This window comes from Papio anubis, chromosome 1 (genome assembly GCF_008728515.1).
Source record: "Papio anubis isolate 15944 chromosome 1, Panubis1.0, whole genome shotgun sequence".
NCBI classification, from domain to species: Eukaryota; Metazoa; Chordata; class Mammalia; order Primates; family Cercopithecidae; genus Papio; species Papio anubis.
In genome coordinates, this window is record NC_044976.1 from 192,142,855 (window position 1) to 192,168,433 (window position 25,579).

The 25,579-nt window shown below is 40.7% G+C and overlaps 1 long non-coding RNA gene across 1 annotated transcript in view; it reads right to left on the reverse strand.

Moving 5' to 3' along the window:
• LOC110741899 overlaps positions 1-25,579 on the reverse strand; it is an 82,680-nt gene that overhangs the window by 6,504 nt on the left and 50,597 nt on the right. Inside the window, exon 3 of the long non-coding RNA XR_002518905.2 lies at positions 15,871-15,967. This is a non-coding gene — a long non-coding RNA (uncharacterized LOC110741899). The remainder of the gene's footprint in view (positions 1-15,870; positions 15,968-25,579) is intronic.

A 25,579-nucleotide genomic window follows, 5' to 3' on the forward strand; every position in this document is an offset into this window, starting at 1 on the left:
TCTTGCAAATCAGGCCTGGTGGTAATGAAATCCCTGAGCATTTGCTTGTCTGAAAAAAAATTTATTTCTCCTTCACTTATGAAGTTTTGTTTGGCCAGATATGAAATTCTGGATTGGAAATTCTTTTCTTTAAGAAGGTTGAATATTGGCCCCCAGTGTCTTCTGGCTTGTAGGGTTTCCAATGAAACATTTGCTTTTCGTCTGATGGGCTTCCTTTTGTAGGTGACCTGGCCTTTCTCTTTGGCTGCCTTAACATTTTTTCCATCATTTCAACCTTGGAAAATATGATGATTATGTGTCTCAGCGTTGATCTGTTTGTGGAGTATCTTATTGGGGTTCTCTGGATATCTTGGATTTGAATGTTGGCCTATCTTGCTAGGTTGGGGAAGTTATCCAGGATAATATCCTGAAGTGTGTTTTCCAACTTGGTTCCATTCTCCCCATCTCTTTTGGGTACTCCAATCAGTTATAGGTTTGGTCTTTTTACATAGTCCTATAGTTCTCAGAGGTTTTGTTCATTTGTTTTCAGTCTTTTTTCTCTAATCTTGTTTGCCTGACTTAATTCAGCAAGATAGTCTTCAAGCTCTGATATTCTTTCTTCTGCTTGTTCAATCCAGCTATTGATACTTGCATTTGAAGTTCTTGTGCTGTGTTTTTCAGCTCCATCAAGTCATTTATATTTCTCTCTGAACTGGTTATTCTAGTTAACAGGCACTGTAATCATTTATAATGGTTCTTCGCTTCTTTGCATTGGGTTAGAACATAATTCTTCAGCTCAGCAAAGTTTATTATCACCCACCATTTGAAGCCTGCTTCTGTCAGTTCATCCATCTCAGCTTCAGCCCAGTTCTCTGCCCTTGCTAGAGAGGGGTTGCGATCAAATGGAGGAGAAGCAGCATTCTGGCTTTTGGAATTTTCAGCATTTTTGCATTGGTTTTTCCTCATCTTCCTGGATTTATCTACCTTTGATCTTTGAGACTGTTGACCTGTGGATGGGTTTTTTTGGCGTCCTTTTTTGTTGATGTTGTTGCTTTCTGTTTGTTTTTCTTCTGACAGGCCTCTCTTCTGCAGGTCTGCTGCAGTTTGCTGGGGATCCATTCCAGACCCTCTTTGCCTGGCTATCACCAGTGGAGGCTGCAGAACAGCAGAGATTGCTGCCTGCTCCTTCCTCTGGAAGCTTCGTCCCAGAGGGGCACTGACCTGATGCCATCTGGAACTCTCCTGTATGAGGTGTCTGGCAACTCCTAGTGGGAGGTGTCACACAGTCAGGAGGCACAGGATCAGGGACCCACTTAAGGAAGCAGTCTAGCTGCCTCTTGGTAGAGCAAGTGCACTGTGCTGGGGGGAATCCCCTTTGTTCAGATTTCCCAGACTCTTCAGAGCCAGCAGGCAGGAAAGATTAAGTCTGCTGAACCTGAGACCACAGCTGCGCCTCCTCCCAGGTGCTCTGTCCCAGGGAGAAGAGAGTTCTGTCTGTAAACCCTTGGCTGGAGTTGCTGAAATTTCTGCAGGGAGGCCCTGCCTAGTGAGGAGGGATAGATCTAGGTCCCACCGAAAGAAGCAGTCTAGCCACAATCTGCCACAGCCACTGTGCTATGCTGTGGGGAATTCTGCCCAGTTCAGACCACCTAGTCTCCCTAGCACTGACAGGAAAACTGCCGACTAGAGCTGAGGTAATGGTGGTCACCCCTCTCCCTGGGAACTCTGTCGTCTTAGGCAGACTCCAAGCTGCTGTGCTGGCCAGCGGGGATTTCAAGCCAGTGGGTCTTAGCTTGTGGGGTTCTGTGGGTGTGGGACCTGCTGAATGAGGCTGCTTGGCTTCCTGGCTTCAGCCGCCTTCCCATGGGAGTGGACAGATCTCCTGCCTCATTGGAGTTCTGAGAGCCCCCAGAGTATGCAAAAACCCCTGATGCTTAATGCCTGCCTGAGTGGCTGCTGACCCGAGTGGCTGCCATGGTTCTGCACAGCTTTGTTCTTGGGACCCCAGGCCCTGTGGTGTGGGCTCATGAAGGAATCTTCTGATCTGCAGTTGCAAAAGTCTGTGGGAAAAGTGTAGTTCCTCAGGTGGGTAGCATAATCCCTCATCCTATTTATTTTTCTACAACACTAAGGGAAACTTTTGTGTTTTACTTTATTTGTTGCTTTTTCTCCTACTACCAACAAATGTCTGTGATGATTTTACAAAATACTGTCATTTTTATTCTTGGTTTCAGGAATTTCAGTGCTTCATTGATCACCTTCACATGATGGCTCTTACATCTGTATCTATTGTTCTGAGCAATTCCTCTGAGCCCCAAGCTCATGTCTCCTTTATTCCTACTTGGCAATTTGATCTCTAGATGATTCACGAACACCTGAAAACTCAATCAGTCCTAGTTACATTTGTCATTTTCCCCTTAACTGAGTTACTTCTCCCAATTTTTCATCTTCCATAGTGATATCCTGGTGAGTATCTCTGTCTGAAAATAATTTTTCACTTCACCTTTCTTTGTGCCATTTCTAAGCAACTGACAACCTACCTTAGCTTGGTTTGCAATGTCTGTCCCAATCGCTTCTTCTTTTATATCTTTCACAACTCATTTTCTCTAGTTTTCTCTTCCTAGTGAAGACCTTGTTAATCTCATGTCCTGACCATTCGATTTAAAATTGAGCCACCACCATATTCCCTATCCCTTTCCCTGCTTAATTTTTCTCTAAGCACTTTGCACAGTCTGCCATGCTATATACTTTTTTGTGTCTATTTATTGTCTCCCTTGACTGGAATGTAAGCCCCATGAGGGCAGGGCTTTTTGTTCCTGAAACATAGGAGGTGTTCTGTAAATATTGAATAAAAGTATGTAATATGCACCACAAAATCAGACTCAATTTATGTAATTTTTACCATGTAAACTTATTACAATCCTAATCTGATTTTCTGAACTAAACTGTAAGTTTCTTAACAATAGGATCAATATCTCACCCTTTTTCTTGCCCCACACTCACCCCCAACCCCACACAAATACACATCTCTGTTCTCAGCATGGGCAGCACAGGGCAAAGGCTTCCATAACTACTCTTTGGTGGCTAACTTGACAGACGGGACATAAGTTGCTTTTCCAGGTCTACAGCATGGTAGAGAGGGAACCTGGAGTGAAAGCAGGAGCCATAGGAGGGAAAGAAAGAGAATGAGGGAAGTCTCATCAGTAGGAGTGAACTGGAGAAGGCCCTGAAGATCAGGGCATGTGCTGGGAGATGGTACAATGCAGAATCTACAGAATAGCAGCTGTGTTTTGAAAATGAACTTCCCATTTGTACAGGCCCACAGGCTTGGCTAGTTTCTAGAGATTGCACCCTTCTCACACAGCAGTCAATACAAGCATGTTAAAAGGAACTCAGAGGAGGTTGGATTGGACTGCATTCTACATGTATGTAGGAATGTTAATTAGGATGTCAAGGAAGGTTACCACTCAGTCGTAGAGGATTTTGAATACTTATTTGAAGACATTGTCCCCTGCATTTATTAAGCAAAATGAGGTAACTTTGTAGGCTTATGAACAAAAGGGATAAATGATGATAGAAGTGCTTTGAGGTTCTTGAAAGGAGAGGGTGGTGGAAGAGGGACAGATAGGGAAATCTATTAGGAGACAAGTACTTAAGAGTACATGAACTTGAACTAATGTAGTCAACAAGGGAAAGAAATGGGGATTGGAATATTTTCAAGTGATGGTTCTTGGGTGGTATCCACAGGGTATGGAAAACAGAATAGAAAAATGAAAGAATTTGAATTTTTGAATCTTCATAGTAATAGCAAATATTGCCTTTCAGGCAGTAGTCTGAGTACATTACACATCAGTTGGCAGATTAAACATCTCCCCTAGGATGATCAATAGGTGTTTCAAGATTAGCACTTATAAAGCTGAGTTCCTGATATTTCTCCTCAAATCTGCCTATTTCTGTCTTTTCCATCTCAGATAATGGGAAATCCTTCCAGCCATTTCTGAGACCACAATTTATCCTTGACTCCTCTTTTTTTTTTTTCTGATACCTCACTGCCAATTTGTCAGTAATGCTTGTTGACTGTAACTTCAAAATATATCCAGAATTCTGCAATTTCTCACCATGGCCACTGTCATCACATGGTCTAATTACCATCCTGTCTCACTAGGATGGTCTCAATGGCCCTCAACTGTTCTCCGTGCCTCTCCTCAGGCCTCCCTTCAGCCTCTTCTCTCACTACGGTAGCCAGAGTGATCTACTAAAGCCTAGAATAATTATGTTAAAATTTGTTTCAAAAACTGTCCCGATGAAGTTGGAGTCCTTGGTGCGTGCCCAAGGCTCTTCATAACCTGCACCCTTGCTTACTCCCGTCTAGCCACCCTGGAATCCTTGTTCCCCTTGGTTGCCTCCTCAGAGCCTTTGTACTTGTGCGTTCTTCTTCCTAGAACACTTTTTCTCTGGAGATCTGCAAGATTTGTTTGGGGTCTTTGCTAAAATGTCACATTATGAGTAAGACTACTCTATTTAAAATTGCAACCTGTCCCTCTCGCCTTCATATCCTTTTTCTCCCATTACACTGCACTGTTTTCCCGCCCGCGCACCCTTCCATGCATTCATTACTTTGGGCCCCTACTGAGAACACGCCATACAAAGGGAAGCGGGGAGGGCAAACTCAAAAGGAAAGGTAGAGAGACTCTGCATTTTCCCTCCAGCTGGATCCACAAATATAGCATTTCCCCACACTATCCTTCATCTTTAACTAGCCTGCTTTCTTATCTTAGTACCTGAGAGTGAACAAGAAGGGAGGATGATGAAAAGTTTTAACACAGAAGAACGTTTGGAGGGGGTTTGAATCACAGGCTTTTTCAAGCTGTGGCCTTTGAATGCTCTTCGAACTCTGGGTACCCCTCACACTCTACCTAGAAACCATTTCTACATTTGCTCCTGTAATAAGACATATTTACCTTATGCCTTTGCAACTTTTGCTCAGCTCTAGGAAAGGCAGCAGTGAAAAATCTAAGTGTCAGATCAAAAAAGGTTGGGCACGGCCTCCTAGCTCTCGGGAGCAACGCTGCTGAAAACAGTCAAATGGTGTGATACTTTGCCTTCAAATGAGTGCACAAAGGGTCCTGCTCCTGGTCACTGATGTACTGCTTGCTGCCAAGGCCAGGGAAAATTATAGACTGTCCATCCTAGGGCCAGGCCCAGAGAAGGCTGATGAATTTGCCTTGGTCAGGGCTGCCTTGATGTCTGTGCACAGATGTCTCTGTCCTGGTGGCCACCAAATCTGCCGACATGGAAAGATCTCTTTGGAGCCTTGTTAATTATACTGATTTCGAGATGTTCTGAATCTGAATCTTTGGGAGAGGTGGATCCAGAAATCTTTATTTGTAACAAGCTCCCAGGTGAGTCTTCTACAGCCCATTGGTGACTGTTGCATGGACCAGTGTGTGGGAGCCACTGTTCTTCCTCACTCTCTAACAGTTACCCTCATCTATTTCTGATAGCTGATTGATTGTGAACTAAATCCAAATCAAAAATGACTTTGTTCTACATGAGATAGAGGTGGTGTTTTCTCCTAGTTCCCAAAACCTCATCTTATCTGTAAGCTCCATCACTCAGTCACATACTGTGTATTTACCTAGGAAGTGCCCACAGTCATCAATTATCCTCCTAACGTGGTCCCTAGACATGGCATCTCTCTCCACAAGAGTGAGATTAAGTGGTACGCATGGGGTGAGGGGGTATCTCTGGGAGGCACCAACTATAGGGAGCCTTAAACACAGCTGGATATGGAACAAGACTAGGAGGGTTGTATTTACCAGCATTTAATCAGAGAGAGTGTAAAGTGTAGTTTGAAGGGTTACTTTGAAATGTGGCTTGGGGAAGGGGTGACTCTCGAGAATCATGCTTCAATAACAACAGATGATCTTCTTGGGATGGGGCAAATTTGGTTAGTGGCAGAGTTTAGAGAAGAAAATTATTGTTTGGGATCTTCTGGTTTGAGGCTTGGGTTCCATAAATCCATCTCTGCCTTTCCCCTCATAGGAGTCATCATCTTTTCTGAACAGACATTGAACAAATATGATCTACCAGAAGGCAGACTCCAATGGGGAGTCAGACAGTATAGATTTTTGAATGGCTCTCACTGCTCTGTAGTAGCTTCTGTAATCTTTCCCAGAAGAATGAATCCCAGCCCAAGCATTTTCTACCATTGTGGTGTGGTTTACAGAGTGACTCCTTATGTCTGCCTCTCCTACAGGTTGAGAACTTCTTGAGGGCAATGCTCCTGTTTCATGTACCAATTTGTTAATTCATTCTACACATTATTTGGTGGGTATCTACTATAGTTAAGTCGCTTTGATTTGACAAAGTAAAACCATAGAATAGGAAAGAGATAAGAGGGCAATAGCAACAGTGAACATTAGTCAACACTAATATTAAACTTATTTATCTTTAAGGTACTTTGCAAGTTTAATTTATTTGACCATCACTATAATCCTATGATGTAGTCACTATTATCACATTCTTTTACAGATGAGAAATTGAGACACAGAGAGCTTAAGAGAGCAGTCAGAGTCCCAGGGAGAGGCAGGAAGCTGTCATGTTCCAACTAAAGTCGACCCAAAGTGGAGGGTCTGGCCCTTAAGTGGAGGCTGGCCATTAAGTGGAGGCTGGCTTTGAGTGGAGGGAAGAGAAATATCTTTAGAAATCAATTGATGAAGACACTCAAAATCAGAAATTATAGCAATTACAGAAACAGAGTCTAAAATTTTTAATTTTCAATAAATTGCAATATGATACTAAAAAGTTCAACCACCCTCAGTTGCTATTTCCATAAAGTCCTCAGTGTAAGTACTCTTCAGATGTAATTATAAATAGCTTTCTGGGTCTGTTGGGCTCCAACTGAGAATTATAGTCAAGATTTTATCCAGAGTGGGCAAATCAGGAAACAGATCCACTTAGAGTATGCTGTTTTAAAGAAGGATTCTTACTCTGTGTGTGTGTGTGTGTGCGGTATTGCACTCAAGGCTGGGGGCCAGGGACAGTGGGGGAGGGAACATAAAAGAGAAGTTCCCAAGAAAAGTGAGAGTTCTGTGTGTTTTGCTTACTGTTATATCATTAATTCTTGAAGACTTGGGGGTGGCCCGCAAGATGGCTGGATAGGAACAGCTCTGGTCTGCAGCTCCCAGCGAGATCAACGCAGATAGACTGCTAGCCAGACTAATAGAGAAGAGAAGAGAGAAGAATCAAATAGACACAATAAAAAATGGTAAAGGTGATATCGCCACTGATCCCACAGAAATACAAACTACCATCAGAGAATAATATAAATACCTCTACACAAATAAACTAGAAAATCTAGAAGAAATGGATAAATTCCTGGACACATACACCATCCCAAAACTAAACCAGGAAGAAATCAAAACCCTGAATAGACCAATAACAAGTTCTGAAATTGAGGCAGTAATTAATAGCCTACCACAAGAAAAAGCCCAGGACCAGATGGATTCACAGTGGAATTCTACCAGAGGTACAAAGAGGAGCTGGTACCATTCCTTCTGAAACTATTCCAAACAACAGAAAAAGAGGACTCCTCCCTAACTCATTTTATGAAACCAGCATCATCCTGATACCAAAACTTGGTAGAGACACAACAAAAAAAGAAAAGAAAAGTTCAGGCCAATTTTCCTGATGAACATCAATGTGAAAATCCTCAATAAAATACTGGGAAACTGAATCCAGCAGCACATCAAAAAGCTTATCCAACTCAATCAAATTGACTTCATCCCTGGGATGCAAGGCTGGTTCAACATATGCAGATCAGTAAACGTAATCCAAATCCTTCAAGCAAAAAACTCTCAATAAACTGGGTATTAATGGAACATATCTCAAAATAATAAAAGCTATTAATGACAAACCCACAGACAATATCATACTGAATGGGCAAAAGCTGGAGGCCTTCTCTTTGAAAACCAGCATAGGACAAGGATGCCCTCTCTCACCATTTCTATTCAACATAGTATTGGAAGTTCTGGCCAGGACAATCAGGCAAGAGCAAGAAATAAAAGGTATTCAAATAGGAAGAGAGGAAGTCAAATTGTCTCTGTTTGCAGATGACATGATTGTATATTTAGAAAACCCCATTGTCTTAGCCCAAAATCTCTTTAAGCCGATAAGCAACTTCAGCAGTCTCAGTATATAAAATCAATGTGCAAATATCAAAAGCATTCCTATATATCAATAATAGACAGAGAGTCAAATCATGCATGAACTCCCATTCACAATTGCTACAAAGAGAATAAAATACCTAGGAATACAACTTACAAGGGAGGTGAAGGAACTCTTCAAGGAGAACTACAAACCACTGCTCAAGGAAATCAGAGAGGACACAAACAGATGGAAAAACATTCCGTGGTCATGAATAAGAAGAACCAATAGCGTGAAAATGGCCATACTGCCCAAAGTAATTTATAGATTCAATGCTATCCCCATCAAGCTACCATTGACTTTCTTCACAGAATTAGAAAAAACTGCTTTAAATGTCATATGGAACAAAAAGAAAGCCCATATAGCCAAGAGAATCCTAAGCAAAAAGAACAAAGCTGGAGGCATCACACTACCTGACTTCAAACTATACAAGGCTACAGTAACCAAAACACCATGGTACTGGTACCAAAACAGATATATAGACCAATGGAACAGAATAGAGGGCTCAGAAATAACGCCACACATCTACAACCATCTGATCTTTGACAAACCTGACAAAAACAAGCAATAGAGAAAGGATTCCCTATTTAATAAATGGTGTTGGGAAAACTGGCTAGCCATATGCAGAAAACTGAAACTGGACCCCTTCCTTATACCTTATAAAAAAATTAACTCAAGATGGATTAAAGATTTAAACATAAGACCTAAAACCATAAAAATCACACAAGAAAACCTAGGCAATACCATTCAGGACATAGGCATGGGCAAAGACTTCATGACTAAAATGCCAAAAGCAATGGCAACAAAAGCCAAAATTGACAAATAGGATCTAATTAAGCTAAAGAGCTTCTGCACAACAAAAGAAACTATCATCAGAGTGCACAGGCAACCTACAGAATGGAAGAAAAGTTTTGCAATCTGTCCATCTGACAAAGGGCTAATATCCAGAATCTATAAGGAAGTTAAACAAATTTACAAGAAAAAAACCAACCTCATCAAAAAGTGAGTGAAGGATATGAACAGACACTTCTCAAAAGAAACATTTATGTGTCCCTCAAACATATGAAAAAAAGTTCGTCATCACTGATCATTAGAGAAATGCAAATCAAAACCACAATGAGATATCATCTCATGCCAGTTAGAATGGCAATCATTAAAAAGTCAGGAAACCACAGATGCTGGAGAGGATATGGAGAAATAGGAACACTTTTACACTGTTGGTGGGAGTGTAATTAGTTCAACCATTGTGGAAGACAGTGTGGCAATTCCTCAAGAATCTAGAAATACGAATACCATTTGACCCAGCAATCCCATTATTGGGTATATACCCAAAGGATTATAAATCATTCTACTATAAGGACACATGCACACGCATGTTTATTGCAGCACTGTTCACAATAGCAAAGATGTGGAACCAACCCAAATGCCCATCAATGATAGACTGGATAAAGAAAATGTGGCACATGTGCACCGTGCAATGCTATGCAGCCATAAAAATGGATGAGTTCATGTCCTTTGCAGGGACATGGATGAAGCTGGAAACCACCATTCTCAGCAAACTAACACAGGAACAGGAAAACCAAACACCGCATGTTCTCACTCATATGTGGGAGTTGAACAATAAACACATGGACACAGGGAGGGGAACATCACACATTAGGGCCTGTTGGGGTTGGAGGGCAAGGGGAAGGATAGCATCAGGAGAAATATCTAATGTAGATGATGGGTTGATGGGTGCAGCAAACCACTATGGCACGTGTATGCCTATGTAACAAAACTGCATATTCTGCACATGTATCCCAGAACTTAAAGTATAATAATAATAAATCTTAAACAGTGATTGGTGCATTTTATGTGCTCAATGATTATTTGTGGGACAAATAAATAGTAACAGGGGAGAAGTACAGATAAAGTTTTGTAGAAAAATGTACAGAATAAGTACTCAATAATTATATGTGAGGTTGGATAGAAAAGAGAGTTCACTTAGAGTCATCAGTAAGGAGCAAATAGGGTAAAAACCAAATAAGAAAAACAAAAAAATCATTGAACAAATTCAAAGAGAGACAGTGAAAGCTAGGCCTGCCTGACCTTCCGGGTATTTTCCTGTGATAGTGTGGGGAATATTCTAAGTGCTGGTTCTAGCATAGAGTCCCTGTTCAGATGTCCCCTCCCTACTTCCATCTTCTCCCCTAATCTGCTATATGGTGATTCACATGAAAAAAGCTACAGGTTTCTGCTCTCAAGTCTTATCAAGGAGAGCTGGGGTAATGCTAGAGAAGAATGAAGACTCAGTCCTGAAAGAACTTGGAACAGGGGCTGCTGAAGGAGACAAGAGGTGAGAGTGTTCCCAGGAGTCCTGGGCTCCCTTTGGCAGGGCCCCATGTGAGAAACCCTCCTCTTTACTACCTACCGTGTCATATCTCTTCACACTGCCATTGCGTATTTTTGCTGCTTGGGTCTCGTTTTGCTGCTTAACCTAGTTTGCCAGTGATGAGTGTGTATTTGTCACACTGGCATTTTCTATATGTGTAGGAGGGCATGTCTGCACATGAAATAAGACCTTTCTTGTCTCTTCTGGTGCCTTGCTTGGGAAACCCCTCTGTCTAGAATGGCTTCCTGGCAAAGACTTGTTTTTCTAGAAAGCCTGCCTTGGTGTTAACTTTAAAGTCCTCACCAGCCTACTCAGGTAGAAATAATCACACTGTCTACTTTGCTATCTGCTTTTCATATACAATTACATCTATTACATGAGTGGATGAGTCAGTGAGTCAGGACATCTTACCGTACCCTTCTTGGCAGCTCCAAAACTTTGCACAGCACCTGGCCTAAAAACTACAGTATCACAGTACACAGTAGAGGTTCAATAAGTATCAATGGTATGGAACGTCACTTTCCATTTTCTCCTCTCCTCCTTGATATGATCATAAAATATTAGAGTTTGTGGGAACTTCAGAGATTATCTGCTCCATTATACTAGTCAATGTAGAAATTCTCTGTCGAGCAGGTTTTATTGTATATTGAACATCTCCAGTGGTGGGATGCTCACAACCTCATAATCCAGCATTGTCCATTTTGAACCACTCAATCTTCAGTGAAAAATTCTTCCATTATAAGCTGAATATTATCTCCCTATAACTTTCACTTATTGGTCCTATTTCTCTCTGCCCCACACACACTTGGAATTATCCAAAATAAGTCTGATTGTCCTCCATATGGCCATCCTGAAGTACTTGAAAACAAGTGTCATGTCCCATTTAATATTCTTTTTTCTCAAATTGGGCCATTCCATGCTAAATTAGACTTCCACAGTTTCTCATATAACAGGCTTTCTAGGCCATTCCTCTACTTGGTATTTCTCCTTTGACTTCCAGTTAGTCAGGGTGGCCTCTACAATGTACTACTCAGGATAGGTACTATAGTATCAACAAGGTTAAAGTCTAGGAATATTCCCTGTTCCTTCTTTTGAGTCTTCTGAGTTCCAGGGCAGTGCTAGGCACTAAGCATTCAGAGATCGCAGTTCTATGGAGGAAAAGGGCTCCTGGAGGAAAAGATGCTTCACTCCAAAACTCTACTCTGACACTGTTCGTCTGGCACATACTGCTATGGCCGGGACAAGGTGCTTTCTCAAGCTGCAACTTGGATGAAGGGGAGTTTCCTTTTGTTGATCTTTTTCCTCCAGCTTTATTGAGGTAAATTGCCAAAAAAAGTTGTATATTTTTAAGGAGTACAATGTGATGATTTGATATACATATACATTGCAAAATGATGACCACAATCAGGTTAATTAACACATCCATTCCTCTGTTGACAGATAATTAGGTTGTTTCCATGTCTCGGCTATTGCAAATAATGCTGCAATGAACATGGAATGCAGATATATCTTTGAGATACTGACTTTGTTTCCTTGTATATACCCAGAAGTGAGATTGTTGGATCATATGATAGTTCTATTTCAAAGATTTTGAGGAGCCTTAATCCTGTTTTTTCATAATCGCTGTACCAATTTACGTTCCCACTAATAGTGTACAAGGGTTCCCTTTTCTCCACCTCCTATCAACACTTGTTATCTCTTGTCATTTTGATAAAAGCCACTCTAACAGGTGTGAAGTGATATCTCATTGAAGTTTTGATTTGCATTTCTCTCTGAAGATTGGTGATGTTGAACATATTTTCATATACCTGTTGGCCATTTCTAGGTCTTCTTTAGTGAAATTTCTATTCAGTTTCTTTGCCTAGTTTTTAACTGGAATATTTGTGTTTGTTTTTGTTTTGTTTTTGCTGAGTTGCATGAGTTCATATATTTTGGATATTAACCTCTTATCAGACATATGGTTTGTAAATATTTTCTCCTAATCTTGAGGTTACCTTTAATTTTGGTGATTATTTCCTTTGCTGTGTTAAACTTTCTAGCTTGATACAGTCCCACTTGTTTATTTTTGCATTTGGGGCTTGTGATTTCAGTGTCATATCTAAAAAAGTAATTGTCAAGACTAATGTCAAGGAGCTTTTTCCCTATGTTTTCTTCTAGGTGTTTTATGATTTCAGGTGTTATATTTAAGTCTTTAATTGATTTTGAGTTAATTTTAGTGTGTAAGATAGGGTTCCAATGTTACTCATTTACATGTGGATGTCCTGTTTTCCAAACACCACTTATTGAAGAGACTGTCTTTTCCTCCTTGTGTATTCTTAGCACATTTGTCAAATATTACTTGACCATATATGTGAGGATTTATTTCTGGGCTCTCTATTTTGTTTCATTGATCTATATGTCTGTTTTTATGCCCTTATCATGCTGTTTTGAGTACTATAGCTTTGTAATGTATTTTTAAATAAGTGTATACCTTCAGTTTTTTTTCCTCAAGATTACTTCAGCTTTTCAGGATCTTTTGTGAATCTATACAAATTTTAGAATTTTAAAACATTTTTGTTAAAAATGTTATTGGTGATGAGGTGCGGTGGCTCACGCCTGTAATCCCAGCACTTTGGGAGACTGAGGCAGGTGGATCACTTGAGACCAGGAGTTCAAGACCAGCCTGGCCAACATGGTGAAACCCTGTCTCTACTAAAAATACAAAAATTAGCCAGGTGTGGTAGTGCACACCTGTAGTCCCAGTTACTTGGAAAGTTCAGGCAGGAGAATTGCTTGAACCCAGGAGGCAGAGGTTGCAGTGAGCTGAGATTGCGCCACTGTCCTCCAGCTTGGGTGACAGAGTGAGACCCTGTCTCTGGAAAAAAAAAAAAAAAGTTACTGGAATTTTGATAGGAATTGCATCAAATCTGCAGATCACTTTGGATATTTTAACAATATTAATTCTTCCATAGGACATCTTTCCATTTATTTGTGTCTTCAATTTCTTTCATCAGTGTCTTATATTAATAGTTTTTAGTGTACAGGTCTTTTACCTCTTTGGTTAAATTTATTCCTAAGTAGTTTATTGTTTTTTTGCTATTTTATTTATTTTTATTTTTTATTTTTTATTATTTTTTTTTGAGACGGAGTCTCGCTGTGTCTCCCAGGCTGGAGTGCAGTGGCGTGATCTCGGCTCACTGCAAGCTCCGCCTCCCAGGTTCACGCCATTCTCCCGCCTCAGCCTCCCAAGTAGCTGGGACTACAGGCGCCCACCACCACGCTCGGCTAGTTTTTTGTATTTTTAGTAGAGACGGGGTTTCACCATGTTAGCCAGGATAGTCTCGATCTCCTGACCTCGTGATCCACCCACCTCGGCCTCCCAAAGTGCTGGGATTACAGGCTTGAGCCACCGCGCCCGGCCAATTGTTTTTTTGCTATTTTAAATGGGATTGTTTTCTTAATTTTCCTGTATTTTAAAATGAGATAATTATTTACTTTTCTATATTTTGAAATGGCATTCTTTATTATTTTTCAGATAGTTTGTCTTTAGCGTATAGAAACACAACTGATTTTTGTATGTCGATTTTGTATCATGCAACTATATTGAATTTATTTATTCTAACAATTTTTTGATGGGGTCTTTCGAGTTTTTTATCTATAAGATTGTGTCATCTGCAAACAGACAATCTTACATTTTCCTTTATAATTTTGAGGCCTTTTATTTCCTTCTCTTGCCTAATTGCTTTGGCTAGGACTTCTAGTACTATTAAATAGAAGTGGTGAAAGTAGGTGCTCTTGTCCCCTAAGCTTAGAAGAAAAGCTTTTGTTTGCTAAGTATGATGCTGGCTGTGGGCTTATGATATATGACCTTTATTCTGTTGAAGTGCATTCCTTCTAAACCTACTTTATTGAGAATATTCATAATGAAAGTATGTTGAATTTTGTCAAATTATTTTTCTGCATCTGTTGGGCTAATCATATGATTTTTATCCTTCATTCTGTCAATGTGGTGTTTGTTGGTCTCTCTTAACTGAGGTGAACCGAAACGAATGAGGCTGCCCAGAGTCAGAGAGCAGATGAATGGGGAAGTGGTCAATGGTAGCATCTGGGGCTCAACTGTCACTAGCAGAGATTGGGAAAACGGTGTGTGAGGGGATGGGACTCGGTGTAAAAGCCAGGAGATTCCCTAGATGATGGGAGAGGTTGGCCCAGCATTTTGTTCATTTTTGAGACTTGATGGAAGTGCTGTGGCAGGAGAATCTCAAATAACTCCAGTTGCATGCACCACTGGCCACAGTCTACATTGTTATCTTTAAGTGTCCCGTTACAAGGATGGGAGAGGCATGAAAACAGTCTAGAGCAGGTACCAGGTGTCAAGCACTTAGGGGTGAGTGGGAAAAGAGTTAGGCTTCAGTATCTTTCCCCACAATATTTACAGAAGATGCACAAATAGTCTAAAAGTTGCACAATCCAGACAAGGCCTGGCTCAATTAAGAGATGCTTTTGGAAAGGTTTTCCCTACTTCCAACCTCCAGGTGGGGTCCATCTGTTAAGCAACTGGAGAAATCCAAAGAGGGTAACATTTACACTCCTCTGGGGGTCCCTCTTACAAAGGTCAGGGAATAACATCCGGAATTTATTTTCAGGAATATTCAGGGACTGACAAGACTCAGGTTATTCTCAGCTTAGAGAGATCCATAATGAAGAACTTGTAAAAAATAAAATAGGGTGATGGAAACAAAATGCAAACATAAAAACAAGAAGCAGATGAAAGGGAGCTAACTGTGGTGAATGGAGGTCATTTGATGAACACAGAACCCAGAACCCAGAATCAGTTACAATGGCTAGTGCTGGTTGTTTGCCCAGAGAAAAGCAGGCCAGGAGGTGGCGGACATAAGCAGAAGAAGGCAGTGGGAAAGTCTGAGCTGGGACTCAAATGGAGGCTGTGATGGCAGGGATTTTGGTCTCTCAGTGTGTGTGTCACTTGAAGGCAGAGACTTTAATTATGGGGCCCTGTGTGTGACTCTGAGCAAGCCTGCGCCTTCAGGGAGAGGTAGGGTATTGGGAATTGTGGGTTGTGTTGCTGGGGAGGCAGCAGGAGACCTAGCTCTAGCTTTTCTTCAGACATTGGAAAGATGGAGTAGGGATAAACTGGCCATTATACCAAGCTCCTCACAGGTAGAGTCAGTGCAGCATGAAGTGACATCAGTGATACCTCTTCTGTGTGTCTTCTAATATGAGTTCTGTGGTGGCATTGTGATGGAAGGTCAAAGCTAGTGCAGACTCCTTGGTAACAGGCATGCTCAGAGCAATGCCAGATCCTGCCTACACACCTTAGCCTGTGTTTATGCCTCTTCTGTGTTTCTGATTCTGATGAGTAGAAAGTGCTCTGCTTCTTCTCTAACTCCTTACGAATTAGATGAGTTTGTTCTTTTCCCACAAAAAAAAAAAAAAAAAAAGGGGTGGAAAGAAACCATGAGTGTTATTCCAAGGCAGGAATTCTTAATTTTTTGGTGCCATGGACCACACTGACAATTTGGTGAAGTCAATGGATCCCCTTCTCAAAATTACATTTGTAAATTCAGTCAATAAGGCACATAGAATTGCAAAGGAAGCTAAGTGTACTGAAATTCAAAATTTTTTGTGGTTTAGTAAAATACATCCTTCTTAATTAGCCCATTAAATTCATTAGCTCATTATTCTCTATTGGAAGATTCAATAATTACTATAATTTTGAAATTGTGGGTAGCACAACACATATTTCAATATATGTAATGTGATATAAAAATATCTATGGTTTCTATTGATGGCAGAGTTACAGGTACTGCTAAATCGATGTGGTTGGTTACCTACATTAGAGTTGGAGAAATCCTAACTTCAAGTAAAGGTTAGTGATAGGTTTGGCTCTGTGTCCCTACCCAAATCTAACACTTAATTGTAATCCCCAATGTTGGGGGAGGGACCTGGTGGGAGGTAGTTGGATTATGGGGGCAGATTTCCCCCTTGCTGTACTTATGATAGTAAGTGAGTTCTCACGAGATCTGGTTGTTTGAGTGTGTAGCACCTCCCACTTTACTCTCTCTCTCTTCCTCCTGCACTTGCCATGTAAGATGTACCTCCTCCTTCTTTGTCTTCTACTATGATTGTAAGTTTCCAGAGACCTCCCCAGCCATGCTTCCTGTAGAGCCTACAGAATTAAACCTAAGTCAATTAAACCTATTATCTTATAAATTACCAAGTCTCAGGTAGTTCTTTGTAGCATTGTGAGAATAGACTAATACAGTTAGTAAAAATAAAGGTATAAATTTTCCTATTAAAGTTCAAAGACACCTGCTCCTGCCATTTTTATCCCCAGACTCAATGCCCAATGGACTTCAGATGAAGAATCCTTTCTCTAAGAGAAGTGTCTTCATCAAAACATGAGGTCAGGAAAGTAAAATTTCTCCCTAAACATTAAAAATATTAGAGCCTCATGCAAATTAATGAACAAAAGTCCTCAAGAGATGGAGGGGCCAAGGACATGATGAACAAAAAAAATGATAAAAATTTGAATAAAAAATCAACTTCAGAACAAAGTAGCAGAAGTTTTTCTTTTTTGGTCTATTAGGATGCAACATGCACCCACACAAACAAATTCTGCAAGTGGCACTGATATCACTATTCTCACTGCTGCTTAAATTAAAATTTGTACAGTTATTTTGGAAAACAGATCTTAAATTATTCACATTTTGAATCATTAACTTCTTAAACCGACTTAGATGAGAGTCATGTAATGGCTACACTTTAAAATTGTTTTCTTATATAACCCGGACTTCCAAAACCTTAAAGGACCCACTGGATTATACATAACAACAGCTCCCTCCATCACTAACAAACCAAATATTTTCCAGTCTCAAAAGCATACAAATAATGAAATCTACCACATTCCATCATATATGTTTGAACCTCATAGGGACTAATATATGCTGATCTCTCCTTTGAGTCTACTGGACTGTCACAGTATTATGGAGGGGTGGCGAGCTACCTAGGGAGAGCACATATTTATTTCGGCGTGTGTTTTGGACATGACATTTAGGGGCCTGTATTATCAATTTTTGCCTAGAAGCTTTCCTGTGATCACATTTTTACTATTATCTTTGTTTTTCCTTTGGCTATTCTACCAGTTTATACTTCCTACAAGTCTTTTGTTTTGAATTTCGTATCATTGCCCTATTCCTTTAATACATATTTTTTGAGTACATATTTTGTGCCAAATATTGTGCTGGATATTAGAGATTCAGTGGTTAATCAAAAGATTTCATGCTTGTCCTTCAGGAGCTTACAATCTATTGCAAGGGTAATTAAACTATAGCCCATGGGCCAAATTTAGTCTGCCATCTGTTTTTGCATGATAAGAATGGTTTTTAAATTTTAAAGAATAATAAAAAATTGAAAAAAAATTTTTATGACACATGCAAAGTGTATGAAACTCAAATTTTAGTGTCCATTAATAAAGTTTTATTGGAACACAGCCACACTAGTTTGTTTATGTATTGTCTACAGTTGATTTTATGCTGCGGTGGCAGAGTCGAGTAGTTGCAACAGAAAGTGTATGGCACAAACCTAAAATATTTACTATCTGGCTCTTTACAGAAAAAGTTTGCAGACTCCTGATCTAGTGGAGTAGACAGAAAAGAGGCAAGCAGGTAAATAATAAAATAATCACAGATTGTGGTAAGTGATACAAAGGGGGAAAAGGAGGAGGAGATGAAGAATGCTAGGAGCATGAGTGTGGATAGAGTCTGTAAGAGAACATCTTCAGCTGGAAGCGATGCTTATGCTTACACTGAGGTTAAAAGGGTGAGAAGGATCCAGATATGCCAAGAGCAAGGGAAATGCTGCTATGTTCAGAGCTGGGGCAATTTTGTTCCAGGCATTGGAGATGAGGATGGGTGGTAGCAAAGGTGCTGGTGTGGGAAAGATCTTGGTGTCTTGGAAGAACTGAGAATCCATCCTACCTGGACAGGAGTAAGAAGGAAGACTGACACACAAATACATGAGGAACCACCAAAGGGTTTCAAGCAAAGGAATGACATGGCCTGATTTGCATTTATCAAAGGTTACTTCATCTGTCCTGTGGAGAACAGATTGCAAGAAAATAAAAAAGAATGTTAGAAAACTATTGCCTTACCTCTCCCTGAAGGTCCCTTTCACACCTTGCTCCCACTGATATGTACTACGATGGGCTCCAATAAAACTGTCAAAATTTATTGGGCTTCAGAGGGGCTTCAGAATTTCACTATATTTTGTTATTATACTTTCAAAAATCAGTTATTTGATGAAGTTTAGATGTGTAGAATAGCAACTGATAACATTTTCAAAAAAACATGTGTTAGATGTCAGATTTCATTCTAATAAGAACTCAATGAAGAACATTTTCTTGCTAAAAATACAGAGTTTTCAAATATGGTGCAAAGAATATAAAAAGTGTTATTAGAAAAGATAACTGGTGATAGCTGCTTCTGCCTCCCACCTTAGCAGTATAACTTTTCTCTGGAGGGGCAGCCTTGTGTCTTGCGAAATGACCTTATAGACCATATTGGGGGAGGAAGATGAGGTCCAGAGGTCAACACTGATAGCTAAACATCTATGCATAAGAAGTTAACAGAAATCTGTGGAGAAGATAAGATAAGAGGCTGAGAAACCTGACTGTGGAGACCAGTAAGAAATTTCTGGAGGAGGATTAGCCTGAGGACTTAAGTACCCTCATGTCTACTTTTTCTTTTTTATTTTCTGCAAAACTGCTATATTAAAACCTTCCATTTTTCAAACCTTCAATGAAAGTCTTATACAAGCATCACTTGGATTGGCAGTTTTCTGGAAGTAATTAGGATGCTGTCTCACAAAGTTATAAAATAGTACAGAAAAGTGATTAATACATGTATGGGTGGCCAGGTGCTCTATAAAATGAAGTAGTTTGGCAGAGGTAGAAATTCAGAGCCAGGTAAACTAGGAAACATTTCTCTAAGAAATTTAAGAATCCTAAGGAAGACCAAGTTTCTCAACACATGTAGTAGGGATTTTGAGGCAATTTCATTTGACAGTTTAAGAATAATGTGAATCCAGCTTACATGTGGATTACATAGAATTTTGCTCTGTTCTCATATTAATACCATGATTTACAGAAAGTCAAGTAATGTCATGTCCATTTGAAAGACCAGGAAGAATAGGCAGAGAAAGGTTAAGTGACGTCCAAGGGCATGGACATTGATGCGGATAGAACCATTGTTCCTCTGGCTGCTGGGCCTTTGATGAAACCTGTACTTCTATCCATTTGGTGGATGAGAGCCAAGGTAAAAACAAAAATCAGAAAAGAACACAAGTAAATGTTTATGGAAAAACACAATCCAGCATTTACAGGAAGCAGTGGCTTCCTCATGTGTCCTGCCCTTTCTGAATTTTGGGCTTTCCTGAAGTTCCTTTTTTAGAGAAACTCACGCTTAGCCAATTTTTGCTGAACCACTTCCCCACCAATCTGTTTCTGGTCTCAGACAGCGACTTAGAAAGTGCAAAGTATTCATGGTTCCATAGTGCCTTCCTGTCCCCCAGTACCCATTGAAAAAGCATATCAAAAGAGAAATCAAACAAATTTTGTTTCAAGATCTCAGTTGAATTGGCCAACACTTCATTTCATAAAATGGAGTAAGTATCCCAGTGAGTTGAACAGAGAGGGTTGGTTTTATAGACAGAAAGGGTTGAAGAAAGCAGAAACAAAGATTTAGAAGCAGATTGGTCATTTCCTAGTAAGGCAGGAACAGGGAGACAGAACAATAGAAAGATAACTGATTGGTTAATACTAGGTTATTCTGGTTACTTTTTGTTGAAAGGATTAAAACAGTTAATTCATTATCATGACTGTTTGGAAAACGGGCTGTTATCTTTCCCTCCTGATTTCTCAGAAGCTCAGAGAACAACTTAGTTTCAGTTTGGTGACATGAAACTTTAGCATGGGTGACTCCATTCTGATTTTTAATATGGTGTGTTGGGGCCAAGTACAGGAGCTTAACCCAAAATGGAGACGGAGTCTAGCTCTGTCGCCAGACTGGAGTACAGTGGCGCAATCTCGGCTCACAGCAAACTCCACCTCCCGGGTTCAAGTGATTCTCCTGCCTCAGCCTACTGAGTAGCTGAGATTACAGGCATGCACCGCTACACCCAGCTAATTTTTGTGTTTTTAGTAGAGATGGGGTTTCACCATGTTGGCCAGGATGGTCTCGATCTCCTGACCTCATAATCTGCCCACCTTGGCCTCCCAAAGTGCTGGGATTACAGGTGTGAGCCACTGCACCTGGCCAACAGTGGCTTCTTATCATTTTTGTTTAACAATCACCTTAGCCCAAAACAGTGGCTTTTTATAATTTTTGTTTAACAGTCATAATCAACAAGAGTTGAACCACTGCATTTCCTCTCTATGATGGTTTAAAGTTCCCTGTTCTGTCACAAGATTCTGTAAAAGCTCTTCTCTCCTTCCCTCATGTCTTGGCTAAAACCCTGATATACCTGGTAGGGATGGGCACAGGCCAGATAGAGGGTGCAAAGCCCTCCTTCCATGGAAATGAGAGTCAATGCATAGATGAGAAATTAGCCTGTGATTCTTTTTTTTTCTTTGAGATGATCTTACTGTGTTACCCAGGCTGGAGTGCAGTGGCATGATCAGAGCTGACTATAATCTTGAACTTCTAGGTTCAAGTGATCCTCCTGCTTCAGCCTCCCAGGTAGCTAGGACTATAGATACATGCCACCATACGTGGCTATCTTAAAGTTTTTTGGAGAGGTGGAGTCTCACTATGTTGCCCAGGCTGGTCTTGAACTCTTGAGCACGAGCAGTTCTCCTGCTTTAGCCTGCAAAGTACTGAGATTACAGGCATGAGCCACTGTGCCCGACCAGCCTGGGTTTTGTGATCCTGCTTTTCTCCATTTTGCTAGACTCAAAATAATTTTATTCTTTCCTTTCAAATTGCAAGAATGAATGAGATAATCATCTACAAAGCAACTTGAGTTTCTTGAAGAAAAGTATCATCGGAACATAAAAGTGAATGTGCTAGACGGCTATCAAAGCTCAAAGCAAAGAAAGTCACAGACTGGGAAGAAATTCATGAAATAGAACTTAACATTTCAAAGTCAAAATCTTGTACAAATGACTAAGTGACATTTTTTTGAGGTCAAGACAACCTGTAGCGCCTACAAGTCCCACTAAGCAATAACAATAGCCAATCCTTGCATAGTGATTAATAGTTTGTAAAACATTTTTATATGCATGGCCTTATTTCTCATACATGAGACACTGCATGTGAAGCAGAAACATCGTGAGACAATAGCTATTCTTACCATCATTTGAAAGGAAGAGACTGCAAGACTCAGCAAGGGTAAATTTTACTCAAAGTGCCTTAGCTATTAAGTGGTAGAATCAGGATCTGAATCCAGATCTCTTGATGCCAAAGTCCATGCCATTGACACCACTTCTTCAGGGAGCCAAATATCTCCCTCCTCTCCAACTTCCTGTTTTGTTACCTCTTCAGAGAGAAATTCACATTTTGGATCACAGAACCAGCCTCGAGTCACCCACCAGAGCAGTAGTTAGCTATTTCTAAGGAGATTTAAGTCTAGTTCCCTAGATGCAAATTATTTCATCTCAGAGTTTCAAAGTGAAGTGTACATTTTAAGTCACCAAATAAAGTAAGTTTAAAATTTAAATCACCAAGAAAATCCTCTAAAAAAGAGTTTCTTTCAGGCAACTACCCATCAGATATATTGTCATTAGCAGTTTCTTAAATGCCCTTCCTGTAATGGGCATTAGCACTTTATATAAGTTCTCTCAGTCACTCTTTCTGGATTGATTTTTTGAGCACCTAAAATGTTTTAAACATGCTTCATAGAATTGCTGCAGATACAACAGTGAATAAAACAGTCAAACTCAACTCTTAATGGAGAGCAATATGCAAAATAAATAAGTAATATGTCAGTTGGTGATAAGAGCAGTGGACAAACATAAAGTACTCAAGAAGGCTATGAAGTACCAGGGTTGGGAGGTGTAGAAGTGGCAGTGTGATATTGCTCTAAATAATATAGGTGATGAGGGTAGGTCTCTGACTTGAGCAGCTCACCCAAGGACATGGGAGAGCAAACCATGTGGTTATCTAAGGACAGAGCCTCCCAAGGAGAGAGAAGAGAGTGCACATGTCCTTGGGAGACAGTTCTGGGTGTATTTGAGGAATATCTAACAGGACAGTGTGACTGGAGCAGGAGGAGCACAAGGAGAGAGAGGTAGAAGATAAGATAGGGAGGAGGTGGGGTGAGAGAGCCAGAAGGCTTGGAGGCTGTTATAAGAACATGGATTTCCAAGGAGTCTTCACAATAAATCGGTCTAATTACTCCTATTTTATAGTCAAAAAGATGAGCAAAGAGAAATTTCATAGTTATTCAAGGCTACTGTGGAGTGGTCAGGGATTTAAATCCATAATTTTTATTCCAGACTTTGTTTCCTGTTCTCTCTCTATCCTGAGGATCCTTCTGCTTCCATGGTCCTGATTCAAAACCTTAGACAAATAGCTATGTCCGCAACATTCACATATCTGGATGTACATTTTTACAGGGTAAACAATAAAAAATAATACAGAACAGTGTAATGAAAGGCAAATTACAATCTATGATAGGCCATCTAATGAGTTGGGATTTATAATCCAGACAATCTAAAGCTTGGCTGTGACAGGAAGAAGAAAGATGAGAGAAAGCTATGGTGAGCCTGGAAATGCTGAGCACGAGGGCATATTGAACAACCAGAGATCAAAGAGGCCAGTGGAAATTCAGCCAACATGAAAACCTAGGTCAATCTCCTGAGCATGAGACAGAGAAGTTCCAGTTCTGTTATTCGGAAAATCTTCTGAAATGCACACAGTAACATTGCTGTCCTGTGCTTTGCATCAAGTCCCTTTGACAACAGCTACAGAAGCTGGAAAGATTCAAGCTTCTCTTTCCTATGTTGCTTCAGAATTCTGGTACAGTCACATGATGGTCAGACTGAGTTGGTCAGTCACATGATGCCATCCCATGACCCTGTGATCATATTTTCTGATGAGCCCTAGGGCCTCCACTCAGACTCAGGAGCTTATTCCACTTGGTGTCTACTTGTTCATATCTTGGCTATTGTGCAGTGTGGGACCATCCAGACCAAGTGCATCAGATATCTGCTTCCCCAGGTATGATGCCCCATAGGTCAAGCCAAGTTACCTGGTGTATTCATTTTCACACAGCTGTAAAGATACTACCTGAGACTGGGTAATTTGTAAAGGAAAGAGGTTTAATGGACTCACAGTTCCACGTGACTGAGGCAGCCTCAGGAAATTTACGGAAGGGGAATCAGGCACCTTCTTCACAAGGCGGCAGGAGAGAGAAGAGTAAGGAGTGAAGCAGGAAGAGTCCCTTATAAAACCATTATAGCATGGGGGAAACCGCCCCCATGGTCTAATAACCTCTCATTGGGTTCTTCCCTCAACATGTGGGGATTATAGGGATTACAATTCAAGATGAGATTTGGGTGGGGACACAGAGCCAAATCATATCACCCCGTTTCCTGTGGAAATAAATGGGAAGTATAGCCTATTGACCATACAGGCAGGCTGAGTGTTTGAAAAACAGGGGCTCACTCTCTTTAAAGGAGCAACTTGATAAAATCCTACTGCAGCATCAGCTCTCAGCTCTCAGCAATGACAGTGTTTGAAGGAACTGCAAGGCAACTCCGGATTCCATCACAGCAGAATATTTACTGGAGGTTCTGTGTGTCCTCCTCCAGCTATCCACTTGGCTCCCTGAGAGCTATCCTTTATACATGGAAACCAACCAGGAGTCTGAGTCCATGTCCCCAGAGAAATCCCTTGATTAGCCCAGGTGTGGGGGCTATGTAGGGCTGATGAGAAAAGTTGATTGAGAGTCGGAGGTCTGAACAAAGAAGGGTGTTGTCTTGGTAGGCAAGACAGGGTGCTGGCCAACACACAGAGGCTTACTTGTGAAAAGATCAACTGGACTTGCAGCTTCTGCTGTAGTATAACTTTAGAAATGCCAGGAAAAAGACACAATCTTTTCAAACACCTTCTCCATTCTGATTGTTGCTGCCTACACTTTCTTTCACTTATAAGTAGAAGAGCAAATATAATTTGAAAAAAAAAATCACAACAAAAAACCTGGGCACAGCAACAACTCAGCTGAAATACACTTTATGGGGGAATTAACCAATCCACCCTTGGGAGAGTAGGTTGTCATGAGAATAGGGAAATGTAGGGGTATTTTTTTTTCGATTGCTGACCTAACAAATGACCAAAAACTTATGGTTTAAAACAGCACACATTAATTGTCTCACAGTCCTGTAAATCAAAAGTCTTGGTGATTAGGCTGAGTCCTGCCCAGGGTTTCACCATACCAAAACTGAGATGTCAGCAGAGCTGCTTTCCTTACTGAAGGCTATGTAGGAGAATCCAATTCCAGGCTCACTCTGATTGCTGGCAGAATCCAAGTTTTTGCAGTTGTAGGACTGAGGTCTCTGTTTCCTTGCTGTCTATTGGCTGAGTCATTCTCAGCATCGAGGCCACCTGCCTTCTCTGGATTGTGGCTCCTTTTATCCATCCTCAAAGTCAGCAATGCTGATTGCATCCCCACATTCCACATCTCCCTGCCCTCTCCTCTGCCTCATTTCTCCCGCTGCTTCTTTCGCCACTTCTCTCCGGCTCCAAGTGGAAAAGTTTCTCTGCTTTCAAGGGCTCACGTAATTAGATTGGGCCCAGCAGATAATCCAGGCTCATCTCCCTGTCATAAGATCTGTAACCTTCATTATACCTGCAAAGTCCCTTTTGCCACACAGTTTAACACATTTATAAAACCCAGGGATTGGTGTGGACATCTTTGGGGAGGGGGGTGTTATTTGGCCTACCACAGAGACAAAGGGGAGGAGGTAAGGCTTTTTGTACACATGACTTCATATAATCCTTACAATTACAATGAAGAGCCAGGAGC